The 22,233-nt window shown below is 41.1% G+C and overlaps 1 protein-coding gene across 1 annotated transcript in view; it reads right to left on the reverse strand.

The window, feature by feature from the left end:
- The window catches only part of FNDC3B (fibronectin type III domain containing 3B), a 2,611,550-nt gene that overhangs the window by 1,166,793 nt on the left and 1,422,524 nt on the right, over positions 1–22,233 (reverse strand). The gene's annotated exons all lie outside the window — the stretch shown is intronic.

Raw genomic sequence — 22,233 nt, forward strand, 5'->3', positions numbered from 1 at the left:
CACCAAGTGAAGGTACTCTTGTTAACATTATACAGCCTCATGTATAGGGTAATGCAACAATCCAGCTGCAGATAGTACAGTGGTGCAACGGTTTGCATTGTCGCCTCACAGCAAGAGGTTCTCTGGTTTGATCCTCTGCTGGGCTGCCTTCTGTGTGGAGTCTGCATGTCCTTCCTGAGCTCGTGTGGATTTCCTCCAGGTGCTCAGGTTTCCTCCCACATTATAAAAACATGTGTCTGGAGCATTTCTCCCCTGGGTCATTGCTGAAAACTGGCTTGTTCCAAGCCAGACTTTCCAGTAAACAAATAATAAATAAAGGCACAAATAAGTGGACTAGTACAGATAAAGCAACTTGTAATACAGGGTATTTTGTCTGGATGCATTTTTCCCATAAGAATGAAAATCTGTAACCACTGTTGACATCTGAACTAGAAATGACTGAAGAGCACTAAGGATCACACAAAGGTCATACATCTCAGACACAATTTATCCCACAAATAATATGGGGGTAAACTTAAAAGAAGTTAAGGGAATCAAGGCAGTATGAACTGATAACGACTTGGTTTGGAAACATTAAGCTTCAAATGAGTACTCTTAAAACAAGCAAGAGTGGTATATCTACTGTCTTTAACTGAATTAAGGACCACCATAAGAATGAACAAGTAGCTATAAGTATTGATATTACATGTTCCTCTTTCAAATGATGAATAACAATGACCCAAAATTAAGCCTCATAGCAAAGATGAAAGACTCAAGAAGGTACTGCTCCTAGAGATTGCCCTCTACGTATGCCTTGATCTGTTGAAGGCAAGCCAATCAAGGACAGTAGATGAGATGTCACAGTGAGAATGCTGGTTATCCAAAAATGATTTCTGCTATGTTCAATGTAACTGAGATGTCAAGGAGGACCAAAATAGAATAGGAACACTGACTTCTGAGAACTAAAATGTCTATAACAACGACAACATGGACCACCTCAGTGGTATAGTTGAGCCATGAAAGGATATTTCAGATGAGACTTTAGCCATATGGACACCACTCATTCTCTCTATCTCAAGAATACTGCTAATAAATGACTGGTCAAGTCAATCAGGGTACAAAGCTTGATTCTTGAGAACTGAGCCAACAGTGTCTTCTTTAAAGCAGGTGGATATGTCTTAGCTCTCTGTTGGGACCTGGTTATGTATAACACACCTGCAGTAAGGACACACAAGCAAGGCAGTACACATCTTGTTGTCCCAGGGCCTAACCCACCTGTGGCAGGACATAAGCCTAAAATCAAATTCATGAGCTCAAAATACTTGAAATAAAAAACAATTATACTATGACAAATCCAAGGGCAAATGGGCCAGATCTGTGATGAGTCCACTGGAACTCCTTTCTAAAACTGTAACCCAACAAGGTAAACATTTTCTAGAAAGAACATAGCAGCTGATTTGTGCTCAGATGGAAGAGAAAACCTTGCAGTTGATGACAAAGGCTAAAGTGCACCGTCTGTCTCACTGGAAAAGCAGAGCTGGTTGACTAGATGTAGGACCAAACTAACTAGACAAGAACTTTGGCATCTTGTGGCAGATCTCTGTCTGGTACATAATGTTATTCCAGCTTGAATTTGTCTTCCAAATGCCGTTTCTTTTCCAATGGCATTCCAGACATCTCCCTTCCTTCTTGAGACAATGATGTCCCTTGTCATACCAAAGTTCACATGTCCCAGCAGATAGCAGCTATGCACAAAGTAGGACTAACCAGTCAAAAAATGATAAAAAAGATCAAAAGCTATAGCAATATCTAAGTTGCAAAGACTGTTTAGGAAAACCTACATTATTTTCTGAAAGTAGCTAGTCCTGTATAGAAGCTTCACATAAGGTATTGTACTGTACCAGCTCAATATTGTAAGATCTTATTTTGGGAAAGTGCACAATGAATTGGACCAGACGGCTGTCCAAACATAACACCGATGCCAACACCTAGTCAAAGGTGAACACATCCAGTTGAAGAATTAAGTCCAATAAATATATGAATGTATCAACACAGAGAATGAGAAAGTCAGCAAACAAATGAAGAAAGATCACGGCATTACTAAGTAGATAGATAAGAAGGAAACTATAGTTTCTTCATGTACCCATAAAGTATTAAAAGGAGTTGCTGTCTATGATGAGTATATGAGTCAGTTACAGAGATATTATGAAATAAAAGGTGATTCCACTTCTGAGTATATTAACCTGCAGCAGTAGACTGTGGAGGTCCCAAGAAGTGCTGTTACCGCTAAATGAGGACCAATGTTATTACCTAACTAGGTCTGTATAACAAATGATGAGTCAGCTTTCCTCAGCAATTCATAAGCAGTGCCTGGCTTGGTGCAGCCTGACCTCACATTCCTATACATCTCCCTATATGGAAGTGGAGCACCACTCTACCCTATCATCCTGCAACAAGTTACAGGCTCCTAAGGTAACTACATAAGTCATGATGATCCCCTATTACAGAGTTGTAATAAGCAGTCCTGATAGAAAACTGACTCATTAGCCAGGCAGTAGAAAATCACTGCTCAGCAACACTTTCAGTTTTCTAATTCTCCCCAATGGTAAAAGATACCTACACAGACATTAAAGGGATATGCCAATGTTTGTGTACACATGAGAGCATTTGATGAATCTAGTGCCATGATGTATTTTCCCACTTGTCCTTCCATACATTTTGGGGAAATTTTTCAATAAAATGTTTCATAAACATTTTATTAAACCATGGAAGAAAAAAGTTATCTTTTTCTATTATGACGTTATTAGGTAGTGGTTGGTGTGGCCACATACTTTAAAGGGAGATAAGCAATGGTGCTCCCAATAGCATGGCTAGGGTGGGGCAAGAGGGGGGCAACTGCCCTGGTTGGAAAGTGTTGGGGGCATGACTGCCAGTCCTAATTGCTCTTTAATGCATACTGGCTTTAAAACGCCAGTATTGAATTTACGGTCACACATGAGTGCTGTAAAGCTTCATGTGTGGTCTACACTGTTACAACTGCTTGACAGAGTTTAAAGCAATTATTTATTTTTAATTAAAGCCTGAGCACTATAGTAATCCATGTAGTATATAAACTATAGCAAATGCTTGCTACATAGTAGTAAGCAGTTTATTACAGTTTAAACATTAAAAAAATCATTTATTTTATGTAAAACATGAGCACTGTTGTCTCCTTCCATGGTATAAACTGTAGCAACTGATTGCTACATTTGTAGCAAACAGTTTGCTACAGTTTAAAAAATATATTTCTTTCGTTTTATTTTTTTTTTTACAAAAAAAATACAGGAAGGAATGTTGAAGCAGGGTGTAGATATGGGACCTGATTGGCTCCTGCCCAGGTTCCTATCAGTGAACTTTTTAAATATTTTTTTGTCTTTTATTTTTTGCTACTCATTTGTACAGCTGAGGGGGTGGGGTGTTAGTTCATTAGACAGGCACTGTAGTGTACGGACACAACACACATTTTTCAATGCACTGACATCACCAAAGTTACGTTGCTTGTTTCTCCTCACTAATTTCACTGATGTCAGTGGATGGAAACCGCATATTTTAAAAGTATATCTATATTTTTAGGTGAAGAAGAAAATGAAGTCCAAAACATTCCCTAATGGGGGAAAGCAGTGCTCAGCATTTTATGCATCACATACTGTGCTAGGTGCAATACACTTAACTAGTTGGGTGCGCATGGTTCCACATGCACTTCTACTGTAAGTGTACAAACATCAACAAATTACTCTAAGATGTCAAAAAGGGAGGAGAAAGTGCAGCTGTGTACACTTACCATAAATGTAGATGTTCAAGTGTATTCACTGTTGCAGTCATTACACTTGGGTAATCTGCTGGCAGGTTGCCCTCAGTCGGCCTGAATTCCAAAGTCTTGGGTCCTGCGTCGCTTGCTGTCTCCTCTTCCATGACATCAGGTCGTCAGGGGTATAAAACATGCAGCCGACCCCATTTTCTTTAGTTTTTCTTGCCCCAGATGTCAGGTGCCCATAAAAAGGTAGCAAATATATATATATGTATATATACATGCATCAATATAAAATTTACCTTCATCTGCAAGCAAATACACCACATAGGTTGTATAAGATAGAGAAGGAAGATAAACTCCAGAATGATAGGGGGATGGCGGGTGGGTAACCTGGACTGCAACAGTGAATACACTCGAACATCTATATTTATGGTAGGTGTACACAACTGTACTATGTTCTTTGTGTTTCACTGATGCAGTCATTATATTTGGGTAGAATCCCAAAGCTATGGTTGGGAGGCTGGAGCTAAACAGCGTTAGGTGTGGCTATAAGGCCCTGCAGAACTGCAGTGGCAAAGCCTGCCCTGGACTTAGAGAGGTAAATGATAATACTTTTGTGAAGGTGTGGACAGAACTCCAAGTAGCAGCCTCTAGAATGTCTTTGGTTGGTCCTCCTCTGAGAAAGGCTGTTGAAGTAGCTGCAGCTCTGGTGGAATGAGACCTAATGCCCTTGGGCACAGGTTTACCATGGTGTGAGTAGCAGAAACAGATGCAGTGGCTTATCCACTTTGAAACTGTCTGCTGTGAAATAGCCTTTCCTTCTGATCCTGCAGCATATGACACTAGTAATTGCTCAGTTTTTCTTAGAGCTTTTGTCCTGCTCAAGTAGAATCTTAGCTGTCTGTGTACATCCAAGGAATGCAGAATTATCTCCCCCTTGTTCTGGGGATTTGGATAAAAGGTTGGCAGATGAATTGTTTGGTTAAGAGCCACACTGGAAACTGCCTTAGGCATAAATGTTGGATTTGTCCTCAGAGACACCCTGTCTGGGTAAAATATGATAAAAGGCTCTACAGCCATGAGGGCCTGTAGCTCTGAGACTCTTCTTGCTGAAGTAATTGCTAGTAGCAGAGCTGATTTCCATGATAAGAACTTTATATCAGCAGTAGCAGCTGGTTCAAATGGGGGCTGGGTGAGCTTTTCCAACACATAATTGAGGTCCCATGCAGGTAATGGTGATCTTCTAAGAGGCCTTAAATTTTTGGCTCCTCTAAGATACTGCTTTAGTAAAGGATCAGAAAAGATTGGTGGCTCTGTATTGTAATGAGCCGAAATGGCAGAGGCATGGATTTTAATTGATGAGACAGATAGGTCTTTGTCATGCATCTCAGTTAAGTACTGTAAAATCTGAGGAATATTTGGTTCTGCTGTATCAGTTCCTTGTGTTTGATTCCAAGCACAGAATCACTTCCATTTATCAGCATAAGATTTTCTAGTACTAGGCCTTCTGGGTTCCAAAATGATAGCCATCCCAGCTTTACTGAGAGGTGTTGTTTGTATAACTACATGATCAGCCCTGCTGCCAGGTTCAGTGTCTGGAGTTGATTATGCAGGATCTGATTGTTTTGCTGGGACAGTAGTTGAGGTCTTTGAGGTAAGGTCCAAGCTGGGTATTGAGACAAGTTCCTTAGGACTGGGTACCAGTATTGGCGGGGCCAGTCCGGGGCAATCAGTATCATCTTTTGCTTCTCTTGTCTGACTTTTAGGAGGACCTTGGGAAGAAGAGGCCAAGGAGGAAAGGCGTAAACTGATAGGTTTTTGCAACTGAAGGACAGGGCGGCCACTTTCCATGCTTGTCTGCAGTAAGTCCTTGTGCAGAATCTTTTCAATTGATAATTTTGAGGAGAGGCAAATAGATCTATATCTGGGCTCCCCCATTTCTCTATTATCATGCTGAAGACTTGTAGATTTAGTTTCCACTCGTGAGGATCCATAAGGTTTCTGCTTAAATCGTTTGCCAGAGTATTTTGCTTTCCTTGCTGGAATTGAGCTTGAAGATGTATTTGGTAGGTCAAAGCTGTGTCCCGCAGTGCCATGGCTAATCTGCAAAGGGGGTAAGAGTGTGTGCCCCCTTGCTTGTTTAATATACCACATGACCGTGGTGTTGTCCATCTTTATCAATAGTTGTCCTGGATAAAGTAAGTCCTTGAAGGTTGTTAGGGCATTTTGAACAGCTAGCATCTCTTTCTGGTTGATATGTAGATGCATTTGTTTTGGAGTCCATATGCCCTGAATGCATCTTCCTGCCATGTGGGCCCCCCAGGCATAATCTGATGCATCTGTTGTTAAGGTTTGGCTGGCAGGGGGTAGAGTGAAGGCCAGTCCCATGTTTTGGTGACATGCCTTTGCCCACCATAGAAACTCCTGTTGTAGGCAGGGAATAACAGGAATCATTGTTTCAAGACTTTGAGAATGTTGACTCCATAAACTTTTTAGGTATCACTGTAGTTTCCTCATATGCAGTCTTGCATATGGAATCAGTAGGATGCAGGATGCCATGAGGCCCAACGCCTGCAGAATTTGTCTTGCTGATAACTGGGTTTTTGTTGCCATTAGTTTGAAGTAAGTAGTCACTTGCCTTAGCTTGTCTGGCGTGGGGTAGGCCATCTGGGCAGTTGCATTCAAGCTTGCACCCAGGAATGTTATCTTTTGAGAGGGTACCAGATGTGATTTATTTTCATTTATTGTGTACCCTAGGCATGCTAATAGCCTTTTCACAAACACATGGGCAGAAGCTGCTGCAAAGTCAGCATTTTGAATTTTGGAATATCCAGGTATGTGTTCAAAATCGATAAATCCAATACTGGGCGCCAGGTCTTGTCCTTTCTGGGTACCAAGAACAATCCTGAGTAAAAACCTTGTCCTTTTTCCTGTTCTGGTATTGGCTGAATGGCCCCATATCCATGAGGGATGTAACCTGTTTCTGTGCCTCTGCCCATTGATTTTTTGGCAGATCTGGACAACCATTTGCCACTGGCAGAGTGTGGAAATGGAATCTGTATCCCTGTGATACTATGTTTAGTAACCACTTATCCTGGGTTATTAACTGCCAATTTTGAGCAAAAAGTGCTAATTTTCCCCCTAAGGGTGCTGCCAAAAGATAAGTGCTTGGTGTAGGCAGAGGGAAGTCATTGGGAAGGTTTTCTGTAGGTTTGCACTTGATCTCCTCCAGATTTGGAGGTGGAAGCGCCCCATTGCTTTGACCTGTATGAATCTTGCGCCTGGTATCTGGAACACTTAGGGCGTCTGGATTTGCCCATTTGAGCACTGTCTGACACAGGAAAAGACCAATTTTTTGTAGGCCAGTGTCTACTGAATCTTTGTGGCTGCACTTGTAAGACATCTTTAACAGTTTGCATAGACTTAGCTTTGTCTTCCATTTTCTTTAAAATCTCTTCTGCCTTAATACCAAGCAGAGTATCATGCTGTAAAGGTGCATCTAGAAATTTAGCTTTAACATGATCAGGCAAATTTTGTTCCTTTAGCCAGGCATGCCTCCTAATCACAGATCCAGTAACTGCGGCCCTGCAAGAGGCCTCTAAGGAATTAAAACCACATTACAAAGTATGCTTTCCAACCTGTTCAGCTGCATGCAATAATTCCTGCAATCCTTTATTTTCTGCACATTCAGAAATCAACATCATTTTCTGTTTCAGCAATCCCATAACATGTTGTTGATACTTAAGCATATGAAATTGACAGTTTAAGGCCCTGATTACCAAGGTTGCAGATGTATAAACCTTTTTTTCCCCATCTGTCCAGTGCCCTTGAATCTCTGTTAGAGGGGGTAGGATATTTTGCTGTTGAGGCCTTAACTCCCTTTGGACCCTGTGAAATAGTTTCAGTATCAGCAGCAGGGTTTCTAAATAAGAACTTATGTGAGTCATGGACCTGGTATTATCTGTCAGGCTTACTGGGAGCTGGGGGTAAGGAGTCAGGGGTCAAGCTTGACTCTGAAAACACATCATCCACAATGTCTAAAACAGGGGGAATGGCTAAAGGCCTGTGCTGAGAGAGAAGAAGGAAATCCCTGAGCCTCTTTTTTGATTCTGAGAAATCTTGACTCTCCCAGTGAAAATGCTCCCTCATAGTATGCAAGGTTTCTCCAAAAGAATAATCCTCCAGAGGAGCTGCAGATGGTATAGAGTCCTCTGCATCAGAATCCTCATAGGGAGGTATAGATAATTCCTGATCAGAAGAGGAATCAGAAGACATAGAAACCTGATCTGAAGATTCATAACCAGTGTCTTGCCTAGGCCTCTTATCTGGAGGGGGATGAGTACCCCTGATCAACGTAATAAGGTCTTCAGCCATTTTGATCATCTGTTTTTTAGGCATAGAGGCCTCTGCACGTGGCTCATGCATCGTTTTTTTAGTTTTAGAAGTTGATTTTGTCTTTGGTTTTGCAGCTGTCATCGGTTTGATATACAAATGTTGAGGTGTGACTACACCCTCAGAAGCCGGTGCCTGCTCAGCGGCTCCGGACCCATCCGAGGGAGATACATCCGTCGGTCCAATACCTTGAGTATCTTGCAGCATGCCGGACTCCACATGGGTGTCGGTAGAGGCCTGCGACTCGAAGGTAGCGGGTATCAGGGGCTGCGAAAGCGCTTCACTGAGTACCAGCGAACCGGCGACTGGCTTAGAAGAAGCTTTGTTGTCGGTTTTGGATTTCGACTGCCTTTCTCTGTCCTTTTCTTTGCGTTTTTGTGTGCTCCGGTAGTCGGAATGCTACCCAACAACATTTCTGGGTAATTAAATCTATTTCCAAAAAACTTTGATGCAAAAATATACCGATGCTTAATAGTGCGTTGGTTAAATTTAGCACAAAACTGACAGCCAGGCACGTTGTGTCAGGGCCTAGGCAAGGAATACAGTATAAATGGAAATCCTTATGATGTATTTGCTTCCCATAAGTAATACAGTTATTAACTTTTTCTGACATCAGTATGGAGCAATAAAAAAGTTTCCCCATTGGGGTACTTAGCTTTAGTGAAGACTTCGGTTCTGAAACTCAAACTCGAATATTTCAGTAGTCGGCTGACCGGCACTTACAAAATGCTTCTGCTTCTGGCACCGCACGGCAAGAAAGACTAAAGAAAATGGCGTTGGCTGCATGTTTTATACCCCTGATGACCTGACATCATGGAAGAGGAGACAGCAACCGACGCAAGACCCAAGACTTTGGAATTCAGGCCGACTGAGGGCAACCTGCCAGCAGATTACCCAAATGTAATGACTGCAACAGTGAAACACGAAGAACATCTACTCAATGCTTTCAATCACAGTTAAGCTGCATGATAAGCTAAACAGGTCAGACTAAATCAAACAAATTATTAAAATAAAAAATGGGTAAACTGACATTGACATCAAACATAATAGTCATTAAGTGTTATTATACAACAGGTCAAATATGTGTAGATAAATTTGCAGGAAAGTATCAAATACAGTGATGAACTAATCTGAGCTGTGCAATTAAAGTATATGTGTAAAAATAATTCAGTTTGTGAAATCTAATCCTAAATTAAACAGGTGAATCAAATAAAATCAAGATAGGGTGTAGGGTTTAGTGCACCATTTTAATATAACTTAATAGCTGCAGTAAATAATAATAAAAAAATAATAACCCAGCAGGTTATATACAACATCCCACTGTCTGAAGGTTTTGGTTATAGTGGTAGACAGTGGTGGGATGCTTTTCTTTATTTACTGCTAAGAAGTAGGACCAGAAATGATGATAGCGCTTCTGGAATCACACACACACACACACACACACACACACACACACACATGCACGCATGCACACACACACGCACGCACATGTGCTATCACAAACAGAACCTATCCTCCAAAAAAGGAAGCCAATTTGGTGGTCCCCTGCCATAAACAAACTGTACAACAGAAGGAAAAAACTGTTGCAAAAGAAAGTAAAATCCCATGAGTGGAGAAGCTCCCTGGTCAGCCTCAGTAAGAAGCTGCGATCCCTGATAAAATCCTCCAAAGCTAGTTATGAAAACAAAATCACCACTGATTCTAAAGACAACCACAAAGCATTCTATAGCTATGTCAAGAATCTCAATGGCAACACTCAGATCTGCTCTGAGTTACAGCACAATGGCACTAAATATAAAGACCCAACTGATATTGCCAACATCCTGGCAGACAGGTTCAGTGCTAACTTTACCTCCCTCTCACCCCCTAAAGAGCCCATCTCTATACCGGAAGAATGCAAAGTTCCTGTAATCACAGCTGCACAGGTAGAAACCACACTCACCAAAGCCAAGAACACAGCATCCATGGGACCAGACAACATCCCAGGCTGCATTCTACATGAACTACAGAACGAACTGGCACCCCACCTAAGTACCATGTTCAGTCATAGCCTCACCTCAGGCTTTGTGCCCGCTGAATGGTGCACAGCAACAGTTATCCCACTCCACAAGGGGGGAGCCACCATGGATCCCGGGAACTAATGCCCCATTAGCCTGACGAGCCTGGTCTGCAAGGCCATGGAACGTATCATCATGGAACTTCTAAATAAAGACATTGGTAATCTCCAAACTCTGGACCCCACCTAGTTCAGGTTTGTAAAAGGCAGATCATGTCTCCTAAACCTGATATACTTCTTTGAAGCAGTCACCAAAGCCATAGAAGAGGGTGAGGTGGTTCACACAGCCTATAAAGATCTTGCCAAGGCTTTCAACACCATCCCCCACTCTGGAATTAGATATAAACTCACTAAACTAGGTATAAATCCCTATGTCACAAGATCGGTTGCCAACTGGCTCACTGACAGAACCCACACTGTGAAAGTAGCAGACTCCAAATCCGACTTCAGACCAGTGACAAGTGGAGTACCACAGGGTTCAGTCCTGGGTTCTCTCCTGTTTGGTATCTACATCTCTGAAGTACAGGCTAACACAGGAGGTCTTTGGCTAATGAAGTTCGCAGATGACTGCAAACTAGGAGCCATAATCGAAACTCCTAACTATGTAGACATCCTACAAAAGGGACTCACTGAGACAGATGCCTGGTGTCAAAGCCACGGCCTCAAGCTCAATGCGAAAAAGTGCATTGTCATCCCCTTTGGTAAAAACTCTGTACCCATGAACTACAACATAGGCGGTAGTATACTTAACACAGAAAGTATGATAAGAGATCTTGGGACACAGGTGGACAGTAGTCTCTCCTTTGATAATCACATTGCCACAGTAGTCAGAAAATCCTTCTACGTGGCACACCTCATCACGAAAGGTTTCTCATCCAGGAAAAAAGAGGTCATTGTTCCCCTCTACTCATCACTCATTAGACCGATTATAGAGTACAATGCCCTTTTTGGTATGTACCTCACAAGACATCTACAACAACTGGAAAGGCCACAGAAATACCTCACAAAGACGATTACTGGCCTCAAACAGATGCCCTATGCAGACCATCTAAAAAAACTCCAGCTTTACTCCGTCGCATATCGCCTACTCAGAGGTGATCTCTGCCTAACGTACAAAGCTATGTCAAACCCAGAGCTGTTGGACATGCTCCACTTAAAGAAGTCCCAATCCCTCTGAGCTACACGCTCTAGGGACCTAAACCTTGTCACCATAATAAACAGAACATGCCGGAGAGATAGATTCCTGTCCCAGAGACTTCCCATACTCTGGAATAAACTACCTATCTATATCAAACAAAGCTCCTCATTAGTACCCTTCAAGTAAAATCTTGATGATTTGATGGGAAATAGGAAATGCACCCCGGGGATCACTTCTGTGGCTCTGCTCAACAGTGACACAGGAAAATAATTTTCTTGGGTGCCAAAAGCCAGGGTACCATTTTGGCTGGGCATGTATAGGCCATAGGGCCAATAGCCTAGTACCTACCTATGAACCTATGAACAATGTTATGTACAGTGATCAGAAAAAAATGAGAATACTGTACGGATCTATAGAAAGGAAATGACATTATTAAACAATAAAACTCCTAAAATTTACAAAGCTAGAAAGTCGTTCTGAATCATTAACTATGTATATTTGATCATACTATACTGCTGTGAAAAAAAAAATTAAAAATAGGACAAGTAGACTAGGATTTACTATGAATAAATGCATGCTGTCAACATTTGATTAATTAAAACAGAAAATATAAAGCCTCACTACTTCATTTACCCAGAACAGGAACACTCTAAATATCGCAAAATACTGATAACCAATCACTTTGGCAAAGAGGCAAGTCCCCACCCCCCCCCAACCCCAATCTCTATGCTTTCTAACTCAAGGTTGTGCAAATGCTTGAGAAAAGGGAATAAGTGGAAAACAAAAATAAAACACAGCTTCTCAGTCTTTTGCAAAGCCTACAAACCAGAAATGAAAGCACAGTATATCAAAGGGTTCCTATCACGCAGTCGAACTTTTACAAGTTTAAACCTCATATGGTTGAGACCATAAGTTCGAATTTGTAAATGTTTGAGCGTTTGAATGGAAATCTCCATAAGCGGAGGTTTCCATTTTGTTCAATGGGGTGCGATCTTTGAGTTGGAATATTTAAGTGGCAGGGTACAGGGGGGCTTGCACCCTGCTTAAAACAGTTTATTTTGTTTTCCGTTGTTTTTTTTTTTTTTTATCCATAGTCGTTTTGTAACTTCAAACATAATGGTTTGAACATTATGTGTTCGAAGTTATAAGACTTTGACTATGTGATATAGACCCTATATCAGATGCAGCCAGACTGTATTTATTGGAATGTAAACTGCAGGAATCGTCTTTCTGCAGCAAAACTGACACTCCCTCACATAGTATGTGACAAACTGCAGATGGATTTACTTAATATATCACTTTGGATGAAATAAAATCTTCTATTTCTTGTATCTGTCTCACATGCATTTTTTTGAGATGTACTGATGTGATGTTCCAATGTTCAATCTGTACAATTAGCAATTGACAAAGTCTGTTCATACTAGGGTCTCATAGGCTCATAAGTTATTAGTATAGAAGCACCGATCCATTAAACAACAAGCCAGCAATTGGCAAACGTGTGGATAAGTTGAATTACCCAAAAATGCAAGTCAGAAGCTCTGAGAAATCTTGGCCTACACATGCTCCCATGTAGGTCTTTTATTCACTGTAAATGCAGCATGAAAACAAGAGCCAAACTACTAAATCTCATGTCCTGCAGCTCCTTGATATGCATCATATACTGAAGCAGCAGGGAAAAGAAAGAAATGTACAAAGAAGAAGTCAAGGGTAGTCTTCTGAAGTACTGGAAATCTCAACAGGTAAACAGATTCATATGCTATGGACTAGCCCTCTGCCCCACTTTCTACTGAAAAGGAGATCACAAACTCTCTTAACCAACTAACAAAGGACAGTGGGATGTATACCCTTCAAAGATTTTTTACTGTTAATCTGCTTTTTTGAAGAAAAAGAGGTTGATGTTGAATGCAGTCCCATCAGTTGTTACCTGCTGACAGTTTGGAAAGAGGGTTGTGGTTAAGTCCATAACCCCACCCCTGTTTGCTGACATAAGCACCCTCATCATAGCAGGGATACTCTATTACCACCCCTGTCATGTGCCTGCTGCCACGCACATTCATTCTTATGAGGGCTACTGTTATTGGCTAGTAACACAGTCTCACATCTCCTAGTCACTGATGTTGCGCCTCTGCTTACACACAAGGAATCTGGATAACAAGGGTGACCAGTTTCTTATCACCTGAATGGGCAAGCTGGCATGAACTGCTCACTCGCACTCTTTTCTGCCCAGCTCTTCCACTGCCTGAAACACTAGCCAAACTCAGGATTCTAAGCCATAGTCAGGTCTTCATCTCTCTCTATGTCATAGAGCAAAGTTGGTATCTTCAGGTCTTCAACCACAGATGTAGTAATACCCTCACTGACATTCTCAGTTCAATTCATTGTGTCATGAGCACTGTTCATTTTTTTCTTCAGCAGCCATAGAGAATTCCAAAGGAATTCCAAGATTAAGGAACATGGACACAGTTCTTCTTGCCCAAAACAGCTATTTTTTTCAATATATAAAGGGATTTTACCTATAGTGCCTGAACAAATCACCTCAGTAACACTGATGTACTCGAGCTAATTTTCCAAAGTACTGTTCAGACACACAGTGATACACATTTCCTGAAGTACCTGTGACACCTGTGCTGGAAACTAAACAATGGCAGAAAGAAGGAACAGCACATGGAAAGTATGCCTTTAAGTGTAACACTGTCCTACTTTGTGCATGCTAGAGATCACAATGTAACAAGGGGCATCAGTCACCTAGAAGGTAATGCTAGCCAAGACAATAAATTACTAAAATAATGAAATGGGTCATTTTACTAAAATGTAAGCCTTCCTGAAAAACATATTTCTGGTGGAGCCTCTGTGCTGGAAAATGGTTGCAGGGTAATGTGATAGGGGTCATTAAGAATCTAGGGTTATCTTTCAACATTTAAGAATAGACTATAGACATGACTGCTTGTTAAGTACACCTGGCAGCAGAAATACAACCTGCCTTTTTTTTTCAAAACAGTACAGAATTCCTATATAAAAAGAAAAATGTCAGCAATGTTTTTCTGCAGGGTTACAATATCCATTCACCCTCCCTCCCTCCATCCATCCCCACCCCTGCAAGTGAGCACTCACACACACACACACACACACACACACACACACACACACACACACACACACACACACACACACACACACACACACACACACACACACATTGTCCAAAGCTGTGACTTGTACTGCCCATAACACTGTTTTTACAACTGGATGTGAATGAAACCTTTTTAGTCTTGATCTGTATCTATCTTCAGATGATGTAACTCTATATAAAAAAAAAAAAAAAAAAACAGCTGATGATAATGAGCCATCAGCTTCAATTATGTCATGCCTGGGTCATGTTTCTTCCTAGGGTCTTACTGCTCATAAATTCCACTCATTGAGAAAAAAGACAAATTAAAGTAAGCTACAAGCAGTGCACTAAACTCATACAGAAACTCTGCTGCTCATGATTATATCAGACAGTTCTGCAGAATATGACACTTTTTAATGTTGAAAGCAGACCACTGCAAAGTGCCCCTTTGCAATTCTGGCTTTTACCAGTGCATCAATCATGTATATGTATATGAGTATATATATATATATATATATATATATATATGTATAAAATCACTTAGGTGCAAAACCTTCTGTGGTATGTGTAATGTCTGGTTAATATCCCACCAAACTGCCACCAATATGTGATGTTCCTTACTATCCTGGGTCAGTAACTAAGGAATTTAAATCCTCATTACTGACTCCAATGTGAGACTGTCACTTAAACAGGAGTAATATTTCACAAAACTGCACAGCAGGAACACGCTCTATAACCTAGGACTTTCTTCATCTGTAAACCTTTTTCTAACTTCTGGGCAGGCTTGAAAAGGGTTCAGCTGAATCAGAACTCCAGCTGGGTCTACACATTTAAATAAAACAAATGTTAAATACTGACTAAGGAATGTATACAGTGAAACTATCTCAGCTGTAATGTAACATAGCACCTTGTGCTGTCCTGCAATGACTGCAGATATCCGGCAAGCTTCCCCTGTCTTGAGCTATGTTATGAAATTTCAGCTTTCAAACTGCTAGCAAACTACTCAAGTCAATTTTTGTTTTTGGTCTGTTCAAGAATAATTTCTTAACATGAGGTAATCTGACATCTTTAATATTTGCAGTCACTTAGACCTAAGAATTCATTTTTCTTAGGGATGCTTGAAATGCAAAAGCATTGCTCAGTTAGTAACTAGTATCTGGAGCTTTTCTCCCTGGGCTTCTACTGAAAAAGGGCTTTTGGTGCCCAGCTGGATTTTCCCAGTCAAGAAATGTAAGAAAAATAAATAAAACATAACTACTAATTTATATTTGATTTCTACCAGGCACCTTAAAGTAACACAGCTTATTTCTGGGTGCATATCAGAGGTCCAAAGGGATTTGGTACAATGGTACTACGACAATAAAATTATAAATCATATTTAAAAAAGGGAAAGCAAAATGAAACAACAAAATTGTATATAACCACAACTCAAACATCCAAAGAAGTAGCAGTCAACCAGAAAATTATTCAGAAGTAAATGGAAATTATATAATGTGTAACTGGTGTATGCTTGTAGAAAAGAGTGCTGGCAATAGAAAGGGCAAGCAGGAGATGAGGTTCAGAAGTGTAACTGGAGATCAATTATGAAGAAAGGCAGTGATAATAAAAAAAATGGGTACTTACGTATTATTGCAACCAGATTTTTTCGGCAGTGCTGGTTACTTCTGTTTAGATCAAGTAGTAGCAATACAGTGTTATGAAGGTTAGATACATGTCTTCTGTAATGTTTTTGTAGTTTTATGAAGGTTTATCATTGAAACTGCTGAAAAAACTAAAGTCGGAAAAGTAAGGTTTGAAAAATAGGTTTCCCCTTTACCGCCAGCATGTCGTCTCAGTTTAAGCAAGTCCCATTCTACTTCCAAGGCGTTCCTTTGACATGCTGCCGGTTGGTGAAGGAAAGAGATTTGTTTTCAAACCTTTACTATTCTTTGCACAGCTGATTCAATGGTAAACCTAAGAGATACTACAGAAACACTACAGAAAATCGTGTTTTGGTATAACCTTCACGATGCTTTCATACATCCAAAAAGAACAAGAATGCTGAGAGAGTATCCTTCGCCACAAGAACTGCAAGTAAAAAAATAAAAACCATTCCACAGTAAGAAAGTACCTCATCTGCTGTTTGCTTGTGTGCAATATCATATGCTAACTGCCACACTCATCTCATCAGGGAAAGAACTGAAGAAGGAAAACTAGATAGCTGACCCTACTTCCCAAAATGATTCAATATTTGGAAAATATATTAAGGTGAATAATTTAGCGATATAAACCATAAAAATGCAGTCATGTTGATTGCAAACATAGTCATTCCAGAAAAGGAAACCTACACAAAAGCAAGCCAAAGATCATCTGTGGAATGTCATAACTCTAGCAGCCTACAGATATCCTTAGATTTCTGAGCATCTTAATAGCAAGCACCTAATGTGCTGTTTTAAACTCCGCTTGTGTTCAATATCTCATCCGCTAACTGCCACAATCCTTTCAGAACCAACCTACATACACACGTAACCACTGCGATCACAGAATTCAACGCTTGACGTCTTTAAAGGACGCTTCCCACAAATGTTAAAAATTATAAGTCCTAACATTTTTTAAAACCATCACCGATATCCTGGCAGACTTTCTGACGGTGTACCCTTCCATATTACACTTCAGTGATGCCGTTTCAGTACAAATCAACACAGTTAAAAGACGTGGTAAAATCTGGTTGCGATAATACGTAAGTACCAAAAAATGTTAAGATAAAATATGGAAAAGAGGGAAGAGGCAGAGGATGGATAAAATATTCCATAGAACCATTGGTTATGATGAGTTACAATGACCTCTGAGAAAAGAAGGGAAATTCTGACTGCAGGTAATGTAGGCATAGCCATTACTCTAAAGCATTTCTGTAGGCTTCCACCAGTGGACGCTTGGAAAGAACTATGACCTAAGTTATCACTGAAGGGGCCTTGTGCAGATTCACCAGTGGTACCACAATATACAAATGCTTCTATGCATATGAGGAATTATAACACTTGTCCTATGAAAACCCAGGAAATGTTACATGAGTTGAGAAACCAAGGCATTTAATAATAAAGGCTTTTCCTCTGGATGAAAGATTTTTAAGGAATTGAATCCAATTAAAATGCAAAGCTGAGATGCAGAATAGCAGACTTTGATAGACCTTCTATAACACAAGGGTCAGAAAAGGTCAAAGTCAGTCATTGTTCTGTAGGAAGTATTTTAGTTCTGCTAGATACTTCATAAAGACCAATGGTATTGATAAGCAAAATAATACTAATAACAATAATCAGGTAATGATGATTTCATAGATTCGTAGACTCTTACTGGGTTAACAACCCCGGAGACCTTTCGAAGCCTATCCAGGTTTTCCTGAAAGAATAATGATGTTCTCCATCCAAGCAGAACATTGAGGGCCAGGTGTTTTTACTGCATTTAACTTAATATTGCACTTGGAATCCTTGTTTGTTACTATTTGACTGTATTTGTAGCAAATTCTTCTGTGTAAGCTGTAGTAGCTGATTCATAGCATTTATAAGTGTTTGCTGTACCTGTTTCTGCCTGTTTTAGAAAAAAAAAAAAGAAAAAAATATCTCTTGTTTTTCCTGCTTTACTAGTTTAGTCCAGTTTCAGAGTTGCTGATTCCTGGGCTTTGGTTGTAGTTCCTGTGTACTGTTTCCTTGCCTTATTTGGGGGAAGGGAAGCTACCTTGCTTTCCTGCTTTACTAGTTTAGTCCAGTTTCAGAGTTGCTGATTCCTGGGCTTTGGTTGTAGTTCCTGTGTACTGTTTCCTTGCCTTATTTGGGGGAAGGGAAGCTACCTTGCTTACCAGTGGGAGTGGGAAGCATTGAGCTGCCTTTTGTCCAGTTTTGTGAGGTTTCAGCCAGTAACTAGTAGTTTATTGGTCATTTTGGGCCAGTTTCTAGCTTTTTCCAGCCCCCTGGTATAAAACTTTCAGCTTGTACCTACTCAGCACAGACTCCACGTGGGCCAGTAGAGTAATCCATGCTGCAGAGAGCTGAATAAGTGACTTTTCTTGATACTAAGTATATTTTTTGTTGCTTTCCACATCTGAATACCTAGCAACTGTATTTTGCCTGCCTTTCTGTTACATTGAAGCTGTTTTTACTGCATTTAACTTAATATTGCACTTGGAATCCTTGTTTGTTACTATTTGACTGTATTTGTAGCAAATTCTTCTGTGTAAGCTGTAGTAGCTGATTCATAGCATTTATAAGTGTTTGCTGTACCTGTTTCTGCCTGTTTTGTGAAAAAAAAGAAAAAAAAAATATCTCTTGTTTTTCCTGCTTTACTAGTTTAGTCCAGTTTCAGAGTTGCTGATTCCTGGGCTTTGGTTGTAGTTCCTGTGTACTGTTTCCTTGCCTTATTTGGGGGAAGGGAAGCTACCTTGCTTTCCTGCTTTACTAGTTTAGTCCAGTTTCAGAGTTGCTGATTCCTGGGCTTTGGTTGTAGTTCCTGTGTACTGTTTCCTTGCCTTATTTGGGGAAGGGAAGCTACCTTGCTTACCAGTGGGAGTGGGAAGCATTGAGCTGCCTTTTGTCCAGTTTTGTGAGGTTTCAGCCAGTAACTAGTAGTTTATTGGTCATTTTGGGCCAGTTTCTAGCTTTTTCCAGCCCCCTGGTATAAAACTTTCAGCTTGTACCTACTCAGCACAGACTCCACGTGGGCCAGCAGAGTAATCCAGGCTGCAGAGAGCTGAATAAGTGACTTTTCTTGATACTAAGTATATTTTTTATTGCTTTCCACATCTGAATACCTAGCAACTGTATTTTGCCTGCCTTTCTGTTACATTGAAGCTGTTTTTACTGCATTTAACTTAATATTGCACTTGGAATCCTTGTTTGTTACTATTTGACTGTATTTGTAGCAAATTCTTCTGTGTAAGCTGTAGTAGCTGATTCATAGCATTTATAAGTGTTTGCTGTACCTGTTTCTGCCTGTTTTGTGAAAAAAAAGAAAAAATATCTCTTGTTTTTCCTGCTTTACTAGTTTAGTCCAGTTTCAGAGTTGCTGATTCCTGGGCTTTGGTTGTAGTTCCTGTGTACTGTTTCCTTGCCTTATTTGGAGGAAGGGAAGCTACCTTGCTTACCAGTGGGAGTGGGAAGCATTGAGCTGCCTGTTGTCCAGTTTTCTGAGGTTTCAGCCAGTAACTAGTAGTTTATTGGTCGTTTGGGCCAGTTTCTAGCTTTTCCAGCCCCTGGTATAAACGCAGCTAAGCGTTAGCTGTTTAGAGCGATTTAGCTGAGCTGCCACTGTTGCACACTAGGGCAGTGCCGGTTAAGCAGGTTTAAACTATTTGGGCTACCTAAAGTCCACTCTTCAAATTTTCCTTAAAACTACCTTCCTCGAACTATACTACTGATCAAATCAGCGTATCCTATAACTAAAAGATCAACTCTACTTGACTCCAAGTAGACTATTCTCTATCTATTAAACCTAGCACTTGCTCCTACAGTACTTATTACCTTGATACGGCACTCTTGTCATAGATAGTACCCCAAAAGGCAACCCCCATTTCTCGGTCACCCACGTCCCCGAATCTTTTTAAAGTTTTTCGTCTACCCTTCTAGCATGTCGAGGGATCAGTTGCTAGTGTCCTCTCCTGCTCAGCTGGTGAACCTGGGAATATTGAGGCAATGTTTCAATTGCCTCATGTACACAGACAACCCTTTCCTCCTCCCACAAAACACAAATACATGCGAGAGATGCAACTATACGGCCAAACTGGAGGCTGAGCTCTCTCAACATAGGACTGGCAAGACCAGTCAGGAGGAGAAGGTTACCACACACACTATAGACCCAGTCTCACATAGTACCATTACAACCTCAAATCATACACATAAACACACAAAGACATACTCGGAGGCTCTGATCAAAAATCTACCAAAACAGCAGAGGCCACCAAAGCAGACACCCAAACAACCACCACCTCAGAACACAACACCCGCAACACATAGACCTCACAGTCAGAGTGTCAAACAGTCACAGCCCTTAAGGCCAAACACAATGCCAGACACACTAGTCATTGGTGACTCCATAGTCAGACACACTGATGTCCCGCTCACCAGACTGAGTAAGGAGAAGGTCACAGTAAGCTGCCTGTCGGGCGCTAGAATCCGCCACATAACGCAAGCACTCAGGTCTCTCAACAGCAGGTACAAATATGACTCAGTCATTGTCCACGCTGGTGTAAACGACCTGAGACGCACCTCCTTGGACTACATGAAAAGAGACATTGAGGAGCTCTCTGATTATGTAGCCCAGGCAGGTATGACCCTGACCTTGAGCAGTATCCTACCTTCACCAAGAATGATGCCACAATACAGAGATAAGATGATCAGCTTTAACAATTGGCTTAAACACTGGTGTCATTCAAAGGGGATCCAGTATCTGTCTGCCTGGGATGACATGCTGGACAAGCCACGCTGTTTCATGAGGGACGGCTTGCACCTGTCACCCTGGGATTCCGGATATTGGCAAAGGCTCTTGCCACCCCATAGTGCCTTTTTAGGCAAGGCTCAAATTCTAAACCTACCACCCTAGAACACAAAAGGAAAAACTAAGGGTAATGCTGCTCAATGCCAGAAGTCTAAATCTCAAAATGCACGCACTCGAGGCCCTTCTCAGTATGGAGAACATAGATGTCTGTGCTGTGACAGAAACCTGGTTCAAGGCTCCTGAGAGCACCCCAGCTATCAGGTTTTACCTCATATCATGCGTTCCGGCCCCAAAATCCGGACAATACCAAGAAAGGAGGGGGGGGTATCCATATTCATCAAGGACACCCACACCTCAAGACTGGTGGCAACGCACGATGCATCGGAGACCATCCAGGTGCAATTAACCATAGGCAAGACTGCTCTGCAAATTGTAGCATGTTACAGGCCACCCTCACAAACTCAGGAACCTCACATGGCCTTCCTGAAAACACTAGAGGGGATAAATGTATCACCAAACACCATCATACTAGGTGACTTCAATTACCCTAATATAGACTGGGAACACTACTCAAGCCCAAACACCCTAGCCCAAAAGTTCCTGGAATTCATAAACTCAAATGCCATGGAACAACTAGTCACCATCCCACAAGAGGAGATAACATACTTGATCTCATCATCACGAACATGGGAGCACAATGTTCAACACCGAAGTATACCCCTCACTGGTGAGATCAGATCACAAACTAATCTCGCTGGAGGTCCTCATCCCACCCCACCTGAAATAAAAAGACCACAGTAAAGAACTTCTCAAAAGCCGACTTCACACTTCTAAAGACTAGTGTGGTCTCCTTTCAGGCCCCGAGCCGGCGGAAAACAATACTCAAGCCGCTGAATCACTTACAAACGCCTTCTACCAGCACCTGCAGGACTGCATGGATAAGGCAATCCCAAGCAAAACAAAGACTCTTTGTACCAAAGGCAAGCGTCCAGTCTGGTGGACCCCAGCCATAAACAAACTCTACAACAAAAGGAGGAAGCTACTACAAGATAGAGCAAAATCCTTAAAAGGTAAGACACCCTTGATCACTATAAGTAAAAACTAAGAGCTCTCATAAAATCATCCAAAGCAAATTTCGAGAGAAAAATAGCTAAAGACTCAAAAGACAATCATAAGGCCTTCTTTAGCTATGTTAGAAACCTAGGAGGAAACTCCCAGATATGCTCAGAACTAGTTCAAAATGATGTGAAGATTACTGATCCTACAGACATTGCCAACATACTGGCTGACAGGTTCAGTGCAAACTT

Source organism: Protopterus annectens, chromosome 4.part1, assembly GCF_019279795.1.
Source record: "Protopterus annectens isolate FY-2018-M chromosome 4.part1, PAN1.0, whole genome shotgun sequence".
Lineage (NCBI taxonomy): Eukaryota > Metazoa > Chordata > Ceratodontiformes > Protopteridae > Protopterus > Protopterus annectens.